At 36.3% G+C, this 16973-nt stretch overlaps 1 pseudogene; it reads left to right on the forward strand.

The window, feature by feature from the left end:
- Nucleotides 1–2097: 2097 nt before the first annotated feature.
- Nucleotides 2098–16490, forward strand: LOC101516794 (ATP synthase subunit alpha, mitochondrial-like; annotated as a pseudogene).
- The last annotated feature ends 483 nt before the right edge of the window (nt 16491–16973 follow it).

The raw sequence follows: 16973 nt of genomic DNA on the forward strand, positions 1-16973 counted from the left end.
GCAGGGAACTAGATGGGAAGTGGAACACCTAGGACATGAGTCAGTGTCCATTTGAGATGCAAACATTTGCACGTGGAAGATTAGCCAGATGAGTTGTCTTATTGGAATCTGGACTATTAAATTGACGAAGAATCACATTTGGATGGATGTTTAATTTGGCTATGCCATTAAGGACGGGAAAAATGAAGGAAAAGTGTGCTAAACATTTCAACTTTTTTTGTTTCTAGAGATAAATTATTTTTAGAAATGCATTTCTTTTAGAAATAAATTTTATTTATTTGGAAGATAGAATGATAGAAAAAGAGAGAGAGAGAGACAGAGATTTCAGTCCCCTAAGACAGATGGAATTAAGCCAAACTAAGTCCACAAGCCTAAAACTCCATGAATACCTCCATGTAATTTGTAGGAACCAATCACTTCAGATGGTATCTGCTTCTTTCACGCTTGCACTCTTTGGAAGCTGAACTGAACGAGAGTATCTAGAACTCAAACCCTGCACTCCACTGTGAGATACCAGTGATGCAGATGCTGGGCCATTAACACCGGACCCTCATTCTACCTTTAAGGCACAGCTACGTGTATTTTAGATGTTTCTGTTTCCTCTAATTGTTGTACTTCACTTATATGATTCATCTTACTGTGTGTGGAGTAAACATTATATAAATATATTGCATCAGTAGAACATTAAAGGATTCTATTTAGACAATTAGTGTAAAGTAATTCGGGGAAACATGAGGGGCAATGCTGGGTTTGTGTCTCCTTTTTTTAAGACTTGTCATCAAAGAATACCCAAAATGCCAAAGTGATTCTTACAATACACTAAGGTTTTTTAAAATAGCTACATTAATGTTGGATATCTACTGGATTGTTAGCTGTGATTACTTGCCAAACATTTCCAAGATATTATTCCTGATTATATCAATTTCTCTTACTATTAGATAAAAGAGAGGCTTCCAAACATGGATTCTTGGGCAGTCTATAAAGAATAAAGATTCAAGAAGGGCCTCTTGCTCCTCAATAGGTTTTAAAGAATTATTGTATTTGTCACTACTCAATCTCTGAACCAAATAAATTCTCAGCATTTAAACAAGTTCATTAGAAGGTGTATTTATTTCTGAATTACAAAATTAATAAAATTGGAGAAAGACACACATTAATTGCAAAAAATTGAATGAACTAAGGGGAAACTTTCCTAATGTTTATGAATATGATTATTACTATGTCTAGAGTGGGACAGCAATTTGGAATTTTTTAGCTTGCCATAAAGGAGAATCCAAGATTTCCAAAGCTATAACATTCCCTTGCATTGATAAAGCTTATACAGACATTTTCATCACATTTAAAGCATGTACTATGTACATGTTTAATTTTCATATGGAAGATGGATGGTACAGAGTGTAAATTAAGAATTTCAGTGTAGAGCCAAAAATTGTAAATACAGATTTAATGCTTGTAATGTAGATAAGTTGTTGAAAAAATGATAATATAAATTCTAGTCCAATCACACTGTAGATTTGCTTTCTTAATGGATTATTTAATTTAATAAAGGGTATTTAATAGGAGAGATTTAGGAATCAGCGCATATGAATTACATTTTTTAGTAATTGAACCATTTTAATGTATTTTTCTCATTATGAATTGTGTTTGACAATGGAAGGAAAGTAAAAATAAAAATATAGAAGATTAGACTGAATTAGGTAGGTGTGTAACTAAATGGATATTATTGTTACTCATGATTAACTGTACTACATTTTTTTCTGATTTCATGGAAAGTACTTTATTTGCGAAGATGTCAGCTGTATCCATGCATAAATTTGCTAGAAAATCACCAATGAAACATTAATTACTGCCAGCAGTTCCTAATAAACTACTAAGTCTTATATATACACTTTGACAGGTATGAGACAACATGATAAGGTCTGAAATTCTTTCAGGTTTCAATAATAACAACTACTTGACATTGCTAACATAAAATATTAGCTGAGAAAATAACTTCAAAAAATTATTTCTGTCAAGCTTCATCAGGCTCTAACAAGGAGTGAAAGTTAACGATTGCTTTGATGTCCCTTTCTGTTGGTTCTGAGACTATGTAGACACATGGTTGAAGATTTTCCTGTAAGTTTTAGCAAGCCTCTTCCTCTTCTCTTTCTTTTCCTCCTCCTTTTTTTCTTCTTCTGATGTATTTATTTTCATTGGAAAATCTGATTTACAGAGAGGAGAGACAGAAAGATCTTTCATCCACTGGTTCATTCCCAAGGTAGCCACAATGGCTGGAGCTGAGCTGATCTGAATCCAAGAACCAGGGGCTTCCTTTGGATCTCCCACATGGGTGCAGGGCCCCAAGGCTTTGGGCCGTCCTCGACTGCTTTCCCAGGCCACAAGCAGGGAGCCGGATGGGAAGTGGAGCAGCTGGGACAAAAAAACTGCACCCCTATGTGATCCTGGCCTGTGCAAAGTCAGGACTTTAGCCACTAGGCTACCATGCCTTGCCCTAAAACCCATATTCTAAGGAAAAAAAATAGAGTGCTGTTAAGCTCTGTAACGGTAGTCAGATATCTCAAAGTAATATGTATACTAACATAAATGTAAAAGTCTGATTGAATTTGAAATTACTGTTGTTGTCTTTGGAGTTGTAGAAATGGCTAAAAATTGCATCAATAAAATGTTGCTGTCATTGCACAAGGAAATTTAATCAACTATTTTGCAAGGGTTTGCCAGTATATTAGCGAATTTCTATACGATGTCTTCCTAAATAACTGCTTGTACCCTCTTTCCCCTTCCTGCAGCTTGTGCATACATTGATAGTGAAATAGTTGCGATTTTTAAAAGATTTATTTATTTATTCTTTTCTGACATGCAGAATCAGGGACACTGAAAGAGGAGAAGGAATGAGAGACATTGAAAAAGAGAGTCTTTCATGCCTTAATTCACTCTGCAGATGGCAGCAACAGTCAAGTCTGGTCCGAGAGCCAAAAGTTACATTCTGTATTCCAACAAGGGTAGCAGGTACCAAAGTACTTAGGCTGTCACCTACTGCCTTTTCAGGCATGTCAGCAACAAACTGGAACAGAAAGAGTGTAGTCAGAGGTAAACAAGGACTTGGATATCGAAGGCTGACATCACAAGGGGATGCTTGACAGTCTATACCACAATGCTGGCCACTTGGGAATGAATGCTTATTTGTCTCAGTCTGACACAGAAACCTGATTTAGGAACCCATTAGTGTGAATAAAATGTTTGTCCAATGCACTGACAAAAGAAAAATGCCAAAGACTACATAAATATAAGTATTGTTTAACTTCAATGAAGTCTAAAGCTGCCTTAACTAAAAGTTACTTTCCCATGTCCAAGTACCTTAGGCTTTACTCCAAGAGTAGGCAAAAGGGATTATTAATAGTCATGCCAAGAATATCTTAAAATTTTAAGCGTTTTTATTTATTTTATAGATCCTAATAGAGCTAATAAAATGGTCTTAATTTAACACTGAACAGTTACCTCGAACTGTTTTGCTTTTTTCCTATTTTAAAATTCATGTGGACAGATGTTGCAACTTTACAGATATTAAAACAACAGCCAGGATAGGGAAGATCATAAAAACTCAGCAAGATTCACTTTTTGGCAATAATTCACACTTGTTTTGTAATAGAGCAGAGCAATAAGAACACAGAGAGAAAATTTTTAATAGGATATATGGCAATTTTCCCCCTAGAGGCTGGATTTTTATCTTTTCTATAAACTGATTCTGCCACCACTATACTTTTCTAAGCAATAAAGCCAATGTGTGTGTGTGTGTGTGCGTGTGTGTGTGTGTGTGTGTGCGTGCATGAGCACAAAAGAAAGATACAAAGAATGAGAGACAAGGAGTAAGAAGGGATTTGTCATATTAAGACTTTCAGGAAGATTGTGGCTTTTAAAAAAAGTGAATAAAAATTACTTGATTAAAGGCATTTAAGGTACCGAAGTAGAGAAATAGGCAAAAGGATAGAAACTCATATTTTACTAAAAAATCAATTACTACCTCAATGATAAGAATATTTTTATTTTCAAAAGATTTGTTTTAGCCTATGAAGTATGAAATCCTGATTTGAAAGTCATATTTAAATACATTTGAATAGATTTGAATACAGTCTTCAGCACTCATTGTTGAAAAAAAATCTTTTTGGAATAAAAATTTGTCTAGAAGAAAGAGTTAATTCTTAGTTATGCTTTTCCAATATTTGATGTCATGTACGAGTTATCATAATGCTACCTATAGAATCTAGTTTGGTGATTTTGAAAATGATTTGTATAGAAAGGAAAGGAAACATGGCCCACAATAAAAAATATCTGATATTAATTATTACATTCAGTGTTGACTGCTGCATTGTCTCATGTATACACTGGTATGGCTGGACCTCAGTTCTTTTAACCGTATTATTCATATTTGACATTTAATTCAACTGTCATTTTTACAGCAATGATAAGCAAATAATATAAGAACCTTCTGTGGTTTTTTCTCTTTTCATGTAGAAAAGAAATGTATTCATATTTCATGTTCACTGACAATTTAGTTATTAATATTTTCTGACTGAAATTTCAACAAAGCCAGCAGTTAGTACTGCTATAAAGAGGTTACAGTTGCTCTTAAATTTCATGTACATTAAGTGTGACCTTATAATATTTTAAAACATTGCATTGTGGTAAACAAAGAAAATTGTGGTCCATTATACATATTTTAACTCATACTGTAGTGCTTTACTCAAATATTGTTTTCTAAATAAAATTTCTGCAGAGAATAGTCATGATGCAGTATCAAAATAACCAAATTAATGCAAAAATAGGTGTTCTAGAAAAAAAGAATCATAAAAATAAAAATTTTGAAGATAATACAGCTGTATAAAATATTGCGTGGATGGTTCTGCATTGTTTACTTTATTCTTATTCTAGATTTTATTCCTTTTAAATTTGTATGCTATTGATTAATCCATTCAATATTGTATTCTATACATGTCTCACTTATATTTCCTTCAAACTTACATTTTTATAAAACAGCAGGCTCAGAATAATTGGTTTTTATTTATTCATTTATTCGTTTCATCTTTCATTCCTTTATCTGATTTCAAGGCAAGTGTTTTGTCAGCAAAGTTTTTTGAAAGCATCTAATGTGTGCCAGATAATGCATTAGACCTCGAAACAAAATGTTGAATTGCAGAGCCCTCTAGCTATGTGAATATTCTTTCTTGTGGAATCAAAGCAAAATGAGTAAACAGTAAGTTCACATGATTATTTTTCATTATTTTTTAAAGGTGTAGATTTTTATCAATTTTCTTTTTTGAATGTCAAATACAAAAACCAGTAATTGTGTGTATGTGTGTGGGAGGCCTTTCTGTAGTGACAAGTAATATTCCCGAAAATTTCCCCCTTTTCTCATTTGTGGTTCAAAAATAGAGCCAGCCTATGTCAGACAGTTATCATATTTAGTTTCAAAAGTTCCCACAGCAATATGACAATTTCTTCACATGCTCCTTTCGTAGCCTTTTAAACATTAACAATACTGTTTTTAGAGTGGAAATTCACAATTATGTTACTTATTTTATTTGTATTTATTTGAAAGGTAGAGAATCATATAGAGACACCCACACACAAAGGGAGAGCGAGACCGCCCACTTATTGATTCACCCTACAAATGCCTATATGATGGCAAACATCAGGGTCCAACCAGTCCAAAGTGGGGAATCTAGAACATCCAGCAGGACGGCTCAAGTACATGGAAAACCTCTAGGTTTCCCTTCTTGGGACCACCTGCTGCCTCCCAGGATGGACATTAATTGAGAGCTGAACTGGAAGTGGAGTAGTGATTTGATTCCAGCTTCTTTGATATAGAATGCAGGTATCTCAAGTGTTAACTGACCTGCTATAATAAGAGTTGGCCCCCATTTTCTGATCTTCTAACCCAGTATACATGACAGGACCTCTAAACCTTTGATTTGATCACCTCAGATTCAAGGAATTGTGAAGTTCACCTTCAGTAGCCGTTTTGGTAAGGGGAGACACAATCCACATACGAAACTAAAGGATATGTTGTCCATTCTTAGGTCAGAGATATTTGAGTGCATTTAAGAGTCTATATCATGTTTCTGTCTAAGGCAAGATTCATGGACCATTTCATGTTCCAAAAATAGTTTTAGACTTGCCAGATTGATTTATTTACACCTCAATCCATCATTTTGCCACTGTTATTGGCTTTAGTATCCCACAACAACTCAATGAGTTTTTTCTAGGTCTTCAGCTTAACGACAGTTTATGCATATTATTTTAGAATATATATGTTACCCACAATTCTGTGTCACTTCCCGCATGCCTATATTGCATATATTCTGAATGTGTTTTTAATACCGTCAATTTCTTTATACATCCTCTTAGGGAACAAGCCCAGCTCTGCTTGGATTTAAAAAAAGAGAGAGAAGAAGCTTGTATTATTTCATTAAATGAAAGTACTCTTAGATGAAAATATCAGAAAAGGAAATTGCTAGAAATGTTTAGGTCAAAATGTACCACAGTCCTGAAATAGTGTCCACATATAGCCAATTAATGTATTAATTAATATGACCTTCAAAATAAGTGTAACAATTGTTGTAAGTTTAAAGTGAGATATGATCAAATGTTTTCTTGAAATTATTAAAGCTACTGTGTGTCTTTGAAGGAGTGTAAGTTGTTCCTGAGTTGTGTTAAATCATATGATTCATTAAGTTAAAAAAATTTCAAACTTTTATGTTAAATGAGACATCTAGCAGTGTGGCCTGTTAGTATTGTCAAGGAGTTATTCGTCAAAGGAATTTGTAGCTTTAGATGTAAAAGTGAGAAAATACTGGGACGGGTGGTTAGCATAATGCTTGAGATGACCATGTCTAGTATCAAGTTGCTCAGTTTGAAATCCCAGCTCTCTTCTAAATGGAGCGCCCAGATAATTTGTATAGTGAGAGGCAGGCAATGGCTAAATTGCCTGGGTATCTGTCTCACGAATAGGAAGCCTGGATCCAGTTCCTGGCTTTTGGCTCTGAACCTGACCAGGTCATGCCTGTTGTGTGTATTTAAAGAATGAAGCAGTGTATGGGAGGACTTCATCTATTGTCTCCTCTCTTTCTCCTCATCTCCTCTTCTGCAGAAATAAATAGAAAGTAAACGTACTTCTCAACAATGTGAAATTATAGTTACTCATGCCTAAGCAAACACAAGAACAAAAAACATATATCTTTTATGTTTTTGTTCTTTTATGTGTAGTGGGAAATTTATCACTTCATGACAACTTTTAACCCTTAATTTATATTTATTCACTTCCATCACAGCCATGGTAAAATATTCATGCTTAGATATATTCACTAAAAGTGTTATTTTGTCACATTTCAAGGTAAAGATTAAAAAATGTATATATTTAACTTCCATTCAAAATTTAGTCACAGTTTTAGTAGTCATCAAATCTTATTTGTCAGCATTTCAAACTTATTCAAATTCCAAAATCAATAGGCTGACTTTTTAAATTTATTATAAAATACGTAATTCAGTATCACTGTGCAGTCTTGCCTAGATACAGTGATGCAAGTTATATCAGTGTAATAAAATATAAAGTAGAAAGCCAGAAACCTTAATATCTCCCAATTAAAAATGATTGACCACTCATATGGCAATTCTCATAGAGAATACTAACTCTTCTCTCTGCTTTCCCTGAATTTTTCTTTAATGCACAACAACAACAACAAAACACAGATTATCCTAAAATATTCTAAGGCATCATGTTATCACTTCCTGAAAACTCGAGTTACTGGGAAAGGATCTAATATTTCTACCATCTTAAGACCTGTGTTTTTTTGTACACTGCAGACAACCCTAAACTGATCTCTGCCATGCTGCACACATATAGGACTATTTTCAGATTCAGTATGTATCCTTTCTTTTTTAATGTAAGATTCTTTGAACAGGTTTTTCTTTCTGCTTGGAACATTTTCTCTAATGCCCTATCCCGTTCTATTCCTTTAATTTTCAGAATAAGTATAAATTCTGAGAGGTCATCCTGTGACAGATTTCATCAGTTAGTTGGCTGGCTTCTGCTGTTCTGTAGTCTGAATGGCAGCAATTTCTTCCTTTTCTAATAGCATTCATCACAACCTTTTTTTTTTTTTTTTTGACTGATTGGTTGACAAATTGACTATCACTCAATTGTCTTAACTTTAAATTACATAGCGATAGGGGCTCGTTTGTCTTTATCCATGAAGCAGCCATAGCAATAGTAACACAAGCATGTCAATAAATCATTTTTAATCAAACACCTGGGTGATTAATTTTAATGTATTTTTCCAAGTATATAAAATGAATGCTACATTAATAGAAAAAGTCACCTTGTTTTCCTAACTGCCTTGGTGAGAATGAGAACAATTTTCTCTTACCCACATGCCTTCTTTTTCTTGAGGTTAGCTGTACTCATTAGCAAGTTCCTTTTAAAGAGCAATGAGTATACATGGAGTTTATGTAAGAACACAATTTTATATCATTGATGCAACGAACAAATTTGCACAAAATCAAGAGATTTTCTAGTGGGGAGGCTACCAATCCTTCTTTTAAAATGTTTAATGCTCTTGGGACATTTGCGATTTCAAACTTATCCCAACTGAGAATCATAAGGACTACATAATGGAAATGACTGCACAGGAGGAGGGAATTTGGGCAGGTAATACTTGCTCAGCATCAGGCCCTAGAAAAATTAAAGGTCTGGCTCTGGCACAACATGTAGCTGAGCTGGGAGCCCTCACTGAGATAGTATTCCCAGCATGAACACACTTGGTTGTGTAGTTCTTGATGGAAATGTGATTTAAAAAGCCACCATCTGTTTGGAGGAGACTATCTGAAAGTAACCCAAGAGGGATGGCATTGTTTTCTATAGAAGATCATGCAAGTCTGAGCAAATGTGACAGAGACATCTTCACAGTAGTGAGAGAGCAAAAATCATTACAGAAGCAACTGCAAACAAGGTTCAGGTTGGCTAGAGTTTAATTTGGCTAGAGTTTAATCCAATACAGAGCTGCTAAGTCTTAGAGTTCAGAAAAATTAGGGGAGAAAACATCGGCCTGTGGAACACCATCTTTATTTAATGCGGACAAATAGTATTGATTTACTTTATCATCTATAGCAGGTACTCTCCGTGCCCCATCGATATTCTGCCTGTCCTTATCATTTCTATGCAAGCACACCCTCGATCCAGGTGCATCCATCTGCCTTCTTGACTGAGTGCTGTCCATGACTGCCCAAACAGGTGCTTCAGGTTGGAAATGTTGGTGAGTAAAACTAGTCATCCACACCTCGACACAGCTTTGTTTGATGCATTTGATAGGCTCTTTCTCACAGACCACAGACCTTAGGGGTTAATGCCATCCCTGTTAGAAAACTTTCAAGAGAATTGGTAAAGGATTACCTCAACTCCTGTGGCCATCAAGAGGAATTAACTAAAGAATGCATTCTCTATTGGCACACAGGATTCCCAGGTGGGATTATGCTCCAGTGGCTCACAGTTATCAAGCTATTTATTGGCTTCCTGCTTTTATCTGTCTGATAATTTGCTAGGGTTGCCATTTCAAACTGGGTAACTTAGGGCAATGAAAATGTATTTGTTTATTCTGTCAGTTCAGGGTCCAGAAGTAGGAAATCAAGATGTCAGTAAGGCCATGGTCTTTATAAATGTCCTAGAGAAGAATCTGTCCTTGCTTCCTCCTTCATTTTGTTCATTTCTAGTGGTCCTTGGCATTCCTTATGTATGCTATTGCTGTATTCTTTGAATCTCTACTTCAAACATCTTCTGGTATTTTATCCTATGCCAATCTCCTGTTCCTGTATCCAAATTTTGTCCTATAGACATAGAAATTACTGGATTTATGTTCTATTCTAACTCATTATGACCTAATTTTATTCATATCTGTAAGGTTTTTCTTATCATGTTTTATTTTCATTTTTAAAATTGATTTTTATTAATAAAAAGACAACAGATTTTATGCATTTCATTTGTGCAGCCCTAAGCATATAACTCTGTTCCTTCTCTCCATATTCTATCTTTTCTCTTTTAATTCTTCCATTGCATATTTTCAATTTGTTTTATAATCACTCCTAAATGCTGTTGAAGTTAGAGTGCTCAACAAATTTAAAGTAGAAAGACCACAGTTCCAAACAGGAATATAAGTAATTATCAAGTCATAATATGACAATTTCAGTTTGAAACATTCAATTATTATTATTATACTTTATGTATTTGATATTACAAATCATGGAGTACAGATAAATCTCATATATCATTTTATTTTCCTTAGGCACATTCTCAGAATGAAGAGCTGGATCCTATAGCATGTCTATTTTTAGATTTCTGAGGAATTTCCATACTGTTTTCATAATGGTTGAAGAAGTCGACATTGTTAGAGTAGTTTTTTTCTCTACATCCTTGCCAATATTTGTTATTTTTTGTTGATTTTTGGGTAACAGCCATTCTAATTGAGTGAGGTAAAGTCTCATAGTTGGTATTATTTGCATCTTCCTAATGACTAGTGATCTGAGCGTTTTCTCAGGTATCTGCTGGCCATTTTAATTTTATCATTGAACACTGTGAAGAAGAAAGGAACAAAGACAGAAAGAAGGAGAGAAGAAAACAAAATGGTTCAAAGGCTCTTTCTATTTATTTTATCCTAAAAATCCTTTTTTAAACATGAGAGGCTTTTATTTGTTTCTGCTTCATTTGTTTTGAATATTTATTTTATTTTTTGGAAAGTCAGATATACAGAAAGGAGGAGAGACAGAGAGGAAGATCCGAAGTCGGAAGCCAGGAGCCTCTTCTGGGTCTCCCATGCATGCGCAGAGTCCCAAGGCTTTGGGCCATCCTTGACTGCTTTCCTAGGCCACAAACAGGAAGCTGAACGGGAAGCAGGGCTGCTGGGACTAGAGCTGGTGTCCATATGAGATCCTGGCATGTGCAAGGCAAGGATTTTAGCCATTAGCCTACCACATCGGACCCTGTTTTGCTTTACTTTTAAAGAAAGTACACCAACAACCATCTTTAAGAATTGTGAAAGAACTGATTGATGTGCCTATTAAAGATTGAAATTTGAAGGCATTTGCATTCACCACTCCCCACTATCCTTTGGCTAATTATTAATGGGTGTTTATATAATGATAGTCTACCAAACCCTCTGCTATTCCTAGCAAATTTTCCACATGACATTTTGTTTTACGTTCTGCTCTGTTTTTATTCATTTTTTTAATCCCTTGCTTTTGCTTATCAAAAATGTATTGCCCTGTGTCATTTTTTAATCTTTTAGACATACAATCAGTTGGTTCAGCATATAATTCAAGAAGTATAAATATGAGTGATTTTATTCATTATTATGTTTAATTCTTGTCTTTATTTGTTTCAAAATCAATCATGTGGAAACTTTCTTAACAGTAAAAATATGTAATTTTCTAGATATCTATAGACACATTAACTACAAGGTAAACCAACAAAATTTTGTTTCAAATTATGTATCATCTTGTATCATCTTTTTTCAACACGCCGTTGTATGGTTTGCTAGGTCTCAGAAATTTGAAGTGAAGAAACAGCACGTCCTATTTCTTTCTCTTGCTTTCATCTCTTTCCTTGTAGGGCAGTCTATTGGAACTACCACCTATGTCAGGTGTTCTCTCTTCCTCACCTGCGCCTAACTCATTTGGTGTTGTGTGCTGAAGAAGGAAAGCCTGTATCAGAGCACTTCCCAAAAGCTGGCAGTATATTAGTGGTGAAGTGCTCCAGGTTTTAGTCTGATTGGCTCTCACTCTCTTTGTCACACATCAGTTCCTTTGAAATGAAATTGTGCAGAGGTGGGGGGTCGGTTTTAGCTTGATCAATACCTCCTTGCTGCTGATATTTTTAGAACAACATTTTTTTTCCCCTAAACACTCTGAAAGCTGTGGGAACTTGGAAGAGCACTTACTCCTATTTTTCTAAAATGAAGTCTTATCCTTCGTGAGTTTTAAAAATGCTTAACCCTCTCATTACAGATGTTTGAAAATGTGGGCACATATTTCTACATGTGCTGTCAATCTTTAGTAAATAGTGAAAAACGATGATAATGAAGCTTTCTCCATATTCTGTTGCAAAACTATGAGAAGAGCGTATTTCATGCCTTCAGAAATGCTTAACTGGAAAATAAAAAATTATCTTACAGAACTTCTGATTCTTGGAAAATAAGCAATTATGCTAATGTTTTACAAGCACTGCCAATATTTTATGCCTATTTCCTAACCGTATACTGCAATCTACCTCTTGGCATGCCCAGAATTAGTCTCAGTTACTTACAAGCTTGAGAGTTCTCTCTTCGTGTAAGTTTTTCTATATTTGAGAAAATATAGAAAGAAATGCTGGTGTAAGAGTGTAGCAGAGCCAGGAAAGCAAGTCTTACAATGCATTTGCAATACAAGCGATCATTTATTTCTTCACATACCTGCAGTTATATTATGGATTTATGGAGAATCTGTGTCTAATATTTGTGGCATCAGCCACAGCAGCTGGATAGTGGCTAGAGAATACATCTAGGAGGTGGGTCCAAAAACATGGCTAGACAGTTGGGTAAAAAGTGATGTATTCTTCCTTTTATATTCTATAACTTAAATTTTCAGAGTTTGGATATTTAAGACAGGAAATAGAAATATCCTTTTATGGAAGTGGTGACATGCAATCTATTCTATTCTAAGCCCCAGGAAAATTATCCATTTATTGTGTTCTCTTTAAAATGGAAGAAGGGCAGTGAGCATTTGTGGTAGAAGTTGGGGTGTGGGTTTGGATGTAAACATCCAATATCAAAATGACTGGAATTGAGTCCTAGCTCCACTCCTGGTTATAACATTTTGCCAGTTGGTACTCTGGTGTGCATTAGGTGGTTTTTCAACCACTTGGGTCCCTGTCTTCCCTTTGGGAGACCTGGATTGAGTTATTTGCTGGTGTCTTTGAACTGGCCCAGATCTTGCTATTCTAGGGTTTTGGCAAATGAAGCAGTATATTGGTCATCTCTCTCTCTCTTTCTTTCTCTCTCTCTATTTCTCTATGTGAACCTATATATATAATGTAATATAATAAGTACATGTGTATATAAACATGCATGTATAAAATCTGCCCCACTGTTTCAAATAAAGTAAAAACAGTAAAATTAAAATTAGTGAAACGATAACCTCCCTTCATCTTCAGAAGTAAAACAAAACGAATGCCCAAATCTACATTTTGTGTATAGCTGTTTTAATTTATCTGCCTAATTCACAGGAACCGAGCTGTTTCATGAATTTGCTGAGGATAAGGTCAGTTTATTACTGTGTGCTTGTTCCCTTCGTATCTGCTTTGCTCCAGTCACCTTCATTGTTTTACACTAAGGATAGTTTTTGGAGTACCTTTTCTAAAGGAAAAAGTAAAGAAATAGTAAAGAAATAGCAAAGAAAATATGCTTAAACTATCTCTCCAGCATCCTTTTTTTTTTTTTTTTTTAAGAAAATCAAAGTAACGCTTCGTGCAAATGCTACCATTTAAATCAGGCTCATCACTTAAAATTTCTCAATGTCCTGTAAACTCTCCTGCTCTTCCTGTCTCACTATATTTTCAGAAAGTCTAACCTCCTCCATCTTCTTTTCTTTAGTCACTAGAAAGGCTGGAATCTTGCATTGACCACCCTTATGACATCTTTATTTATTTATTTATCATTCATTCATTCATTCATGCATTCATTCATTTCTGTTAGAAAACAGCCTCAAATTAATTCTCTTGTCCAAGCCTTAAATATTTGTCCAATTGAATGATTTTCCTTCAACAAACCTGAATTCTTCCCTTAGAGAATAATAGCCTTGTGGTGTTGGAATAGAAACAAGATTAGCTGTAGGGGAAATTATCTGTGTGCTGCAATGAATTCTTCTCTGTGGCTTTCCTTTGAACTTTATTACCAATATTCCGCACGAATATGAAGTTGGACAGTTGAATTTCCTATCATTTTGATTAAATGAGTAAATGCAGTGGGGAGAACCATTGGGGCTGAAGGGTCTCTAAGAGAGCAGAGCGTGTGCTTCTTTTGAAGATTTATCAGATAAGAACAAAAGATAATATAAACTCCAAACAGGCAAGCTGCTTTCATGTTTGCCTCAGGCAAACCAAATGTTCACTGTTGATTTACTGTTGAATTGCAAGAGCGAAGGGCCATGAAAGCAAAAACAATCTTTTTTCTTTGTTTTTTTCCCCCTCTTGCCGTTCCTTGATACCCTAAAGTGATATGATTTGCTCTGACGATGGGAAGAAGGGTTGGTTAGATTGCAGTCCTGAAAACTTTCAGCCTTTTAACATTGTCGACATGAAGCTTTAAAAATCAAACCATTTCTGTGAGAGAGGTTAATAATATTGTTACAAATACAGGTTCAGGAATGGAGTTTCAGTACTCTCCACCTTAGTGCTTTGTGAAAGCTGTGAAGTTGTGGCAGTGCTATGATACCACAGAATTTTCTTTATTGTGTCCTAGCATTCCTTTGGAGAAGGCATAGGTTTATAAAACACCAGCCACAATGGCGGTAGAATTTAATTGTATTCAAATGCTACCTGCTGTGAGAACAAGATTTAATGTTATTAGATAATATCTTGCTGGAAAGGAAGCCTCTTTTCTCCACTGGATGAGATTTACCAGTTGGTTAATACAAATTGTGCAAAATTGTAAAGACATGCTTATTTCCTCCACATAAATAATGGAAGATACCGGTACAGAAACTGTGGCACAGCAGATTAGATTTCAATTTGGCGTCCCAGTCAGTCAGAGGCTGAGGAAGAGCCGTCTTAGAAGAAGCTGCAAAGATGCTCTCTGTGCAGCAGCATCCGTGGCCCGTGCCCTCTGCCGAGACCCAGATTGGTAAACGCTTTGGGGTCATCTTTCATTGCGTCTAGGAGCCCCACGTGGAAACACGCGGCTTCAGCAGACTGGCACTCCTGAAACCTGTGCTCTTCTTGAAGAGTGAATTCTTGGAGGTGATAGCTCCATCGCTTACCTTGAGAAGACTGCGCATGTATTAAATATGGGTGATGGTATTGCTCGCATACACAGACAGGCTCAGGAATGTCCGAACAGAAGAAATGGTGGTGTTCTCTTCTGGCTTGAAGGGTATGATTCTGAACTTGGATCCCGACGATGTTGATGTTGTTATGCTTGTTATTAAGGAAGGGGATATCGTGAAGAAATGGGCGCCTTTGTGGATGTTCTGGTTGGTGAGGAGCTGTTGGGTCATTTGGCAGAAGCCCTCGGAAATGCCATAGAGGGAAAGGTCCAGTTGGCTCCAAGACTTGCAGGCGAGTGGACCTGAAAGCCACTGGATTCATTCTTCGAATCTTTGTGTGGGAACCAATGCAGACTGCTATTAAGGTTGTGGACAGCTTCATGCCAATTGATCGTGGCAAGTGCGGTAACAGACTGGGAAAACACCCATTGCTATTGACACAATTATTAACCAGAAGTGTTTTAATGACTGATCTGATGAGAAGAAGCTGAACTGCATGTATGTGGCTGTTGACCAGCTAGTGAAGAGACTGACGGATGCAGATATCATGAAGTACACCATTGTCGTGTCAGCTACTGCATCTGATGCTGCTGCACTTCATGACCTGGCTCCCTACCCTGGCTGATGTATGGGAAAGTACTTCAGAGGCAAGAGCAAGATCATTTAGGATTTTTTTATTCATTAATTACATTGTATTACATGACACAATTTCATAGGCACTGGGATTCTTCCCCCTTCACCCCAAACCCTTCCCCCATGGTGAATGATCATTTAGGATTTTACCAAACAGGTTGTTGCTTACCACCAGATGTCGCTGCTGCTGCGCTGGCCCCCTGGTATCAGAGACAAACTTTCGTGATGTCCGCTACCTGTGTTCCGTGCTGTTGGTGAGAGCAGCCAAAATGAACCATTCGTTTGGTGGTGGTTCCCCAACTGCCTTTACAGTCATAGAAACACAGGCTGGGGATGTGTCTGCTTCCATTCTGACTAGTGTCATTTCAGTCATTATTGGACAGAATTTTTCCATAAAGGCACCAACCCTGCCATGAATGTGGGTTCGTTGGTGTCCAGTGTCGGATTTGCCGCCTAAACCAAGGCCATGAAGCAGGTGGCAGGGATCATGAAGCTGGGACTGGCACAGTGTCTCCTTTGCTGCTTTTGTGTGCTTTGATTCCGACCTCTATGTTGCCACTCAATGGCTCCTGAGCCGCTGAGTGTGTCCCACTGAACTTCTGAAGCGAGGAGAGTATTCACCCTGGGCCATTGCAGAACAGGCGACTGTTACCTAAGCATGTGTGAGGGGCCACCTGGATAAAATGGAGCCCAACATGATCACGAAATTTGAGAATGCGATTTTCTGGCATGTTGTTAACCAGCACCAAGCCCGGTTAGGCAATATCAGAGCTGACTGGAAGATGGCAGTTCTTGGCTGAGCTTGAAGTTTATGCTCTTGTGGATTCAAATCAATTACTGGTTTGGTTTTATTATTGGTTCTCCTAGTAAAATCAGATCCATATTGCAAATATATCTCCTGCTCCTAACGTACAAAAATCGTGTTAAGAATAAATATTCTATGTGGCATGGTGAAAAAACAATATTTGCCACTTCGGACTCTAGCATTCCATACCTCAATGCTGCCCTCCCACTTTACTTCTTATCCAGTTTTCTTTTAATAAATGCTTCTTCAAGAAGTTTCTCATATTCCAAAATTTTAATTACATAGTTCTGCATTTCATGGTTTAAATAGATGACAACTTTTTTTCAGAACTTATTGATTTATTATCTTTTTTTATAAAGTAGTTGTTCAATCCTATTTTGAAGAACTTTTGTGTTGTAATTTTCTAGTGTTTGACAGTGGTGAGATATATTTATGTGTGCATGAATGTGTGTGCGTGTTTATTTCTTCTAGTTAGCTG

Source organism: Ochotona princeps, chromosome 12 (genome assembly GCF_030435755.1).
Source record: "Ochotona princeps isolate mOchPri1 chromosome 12, mOchPri1.hap1, whole genome shotgun sequence".
NCBI lineage: Eukaryota > Metazoa > Chordata > Mammalia > Lagomorpha > Ochotonidae > Ochotona > Ochotona princeps.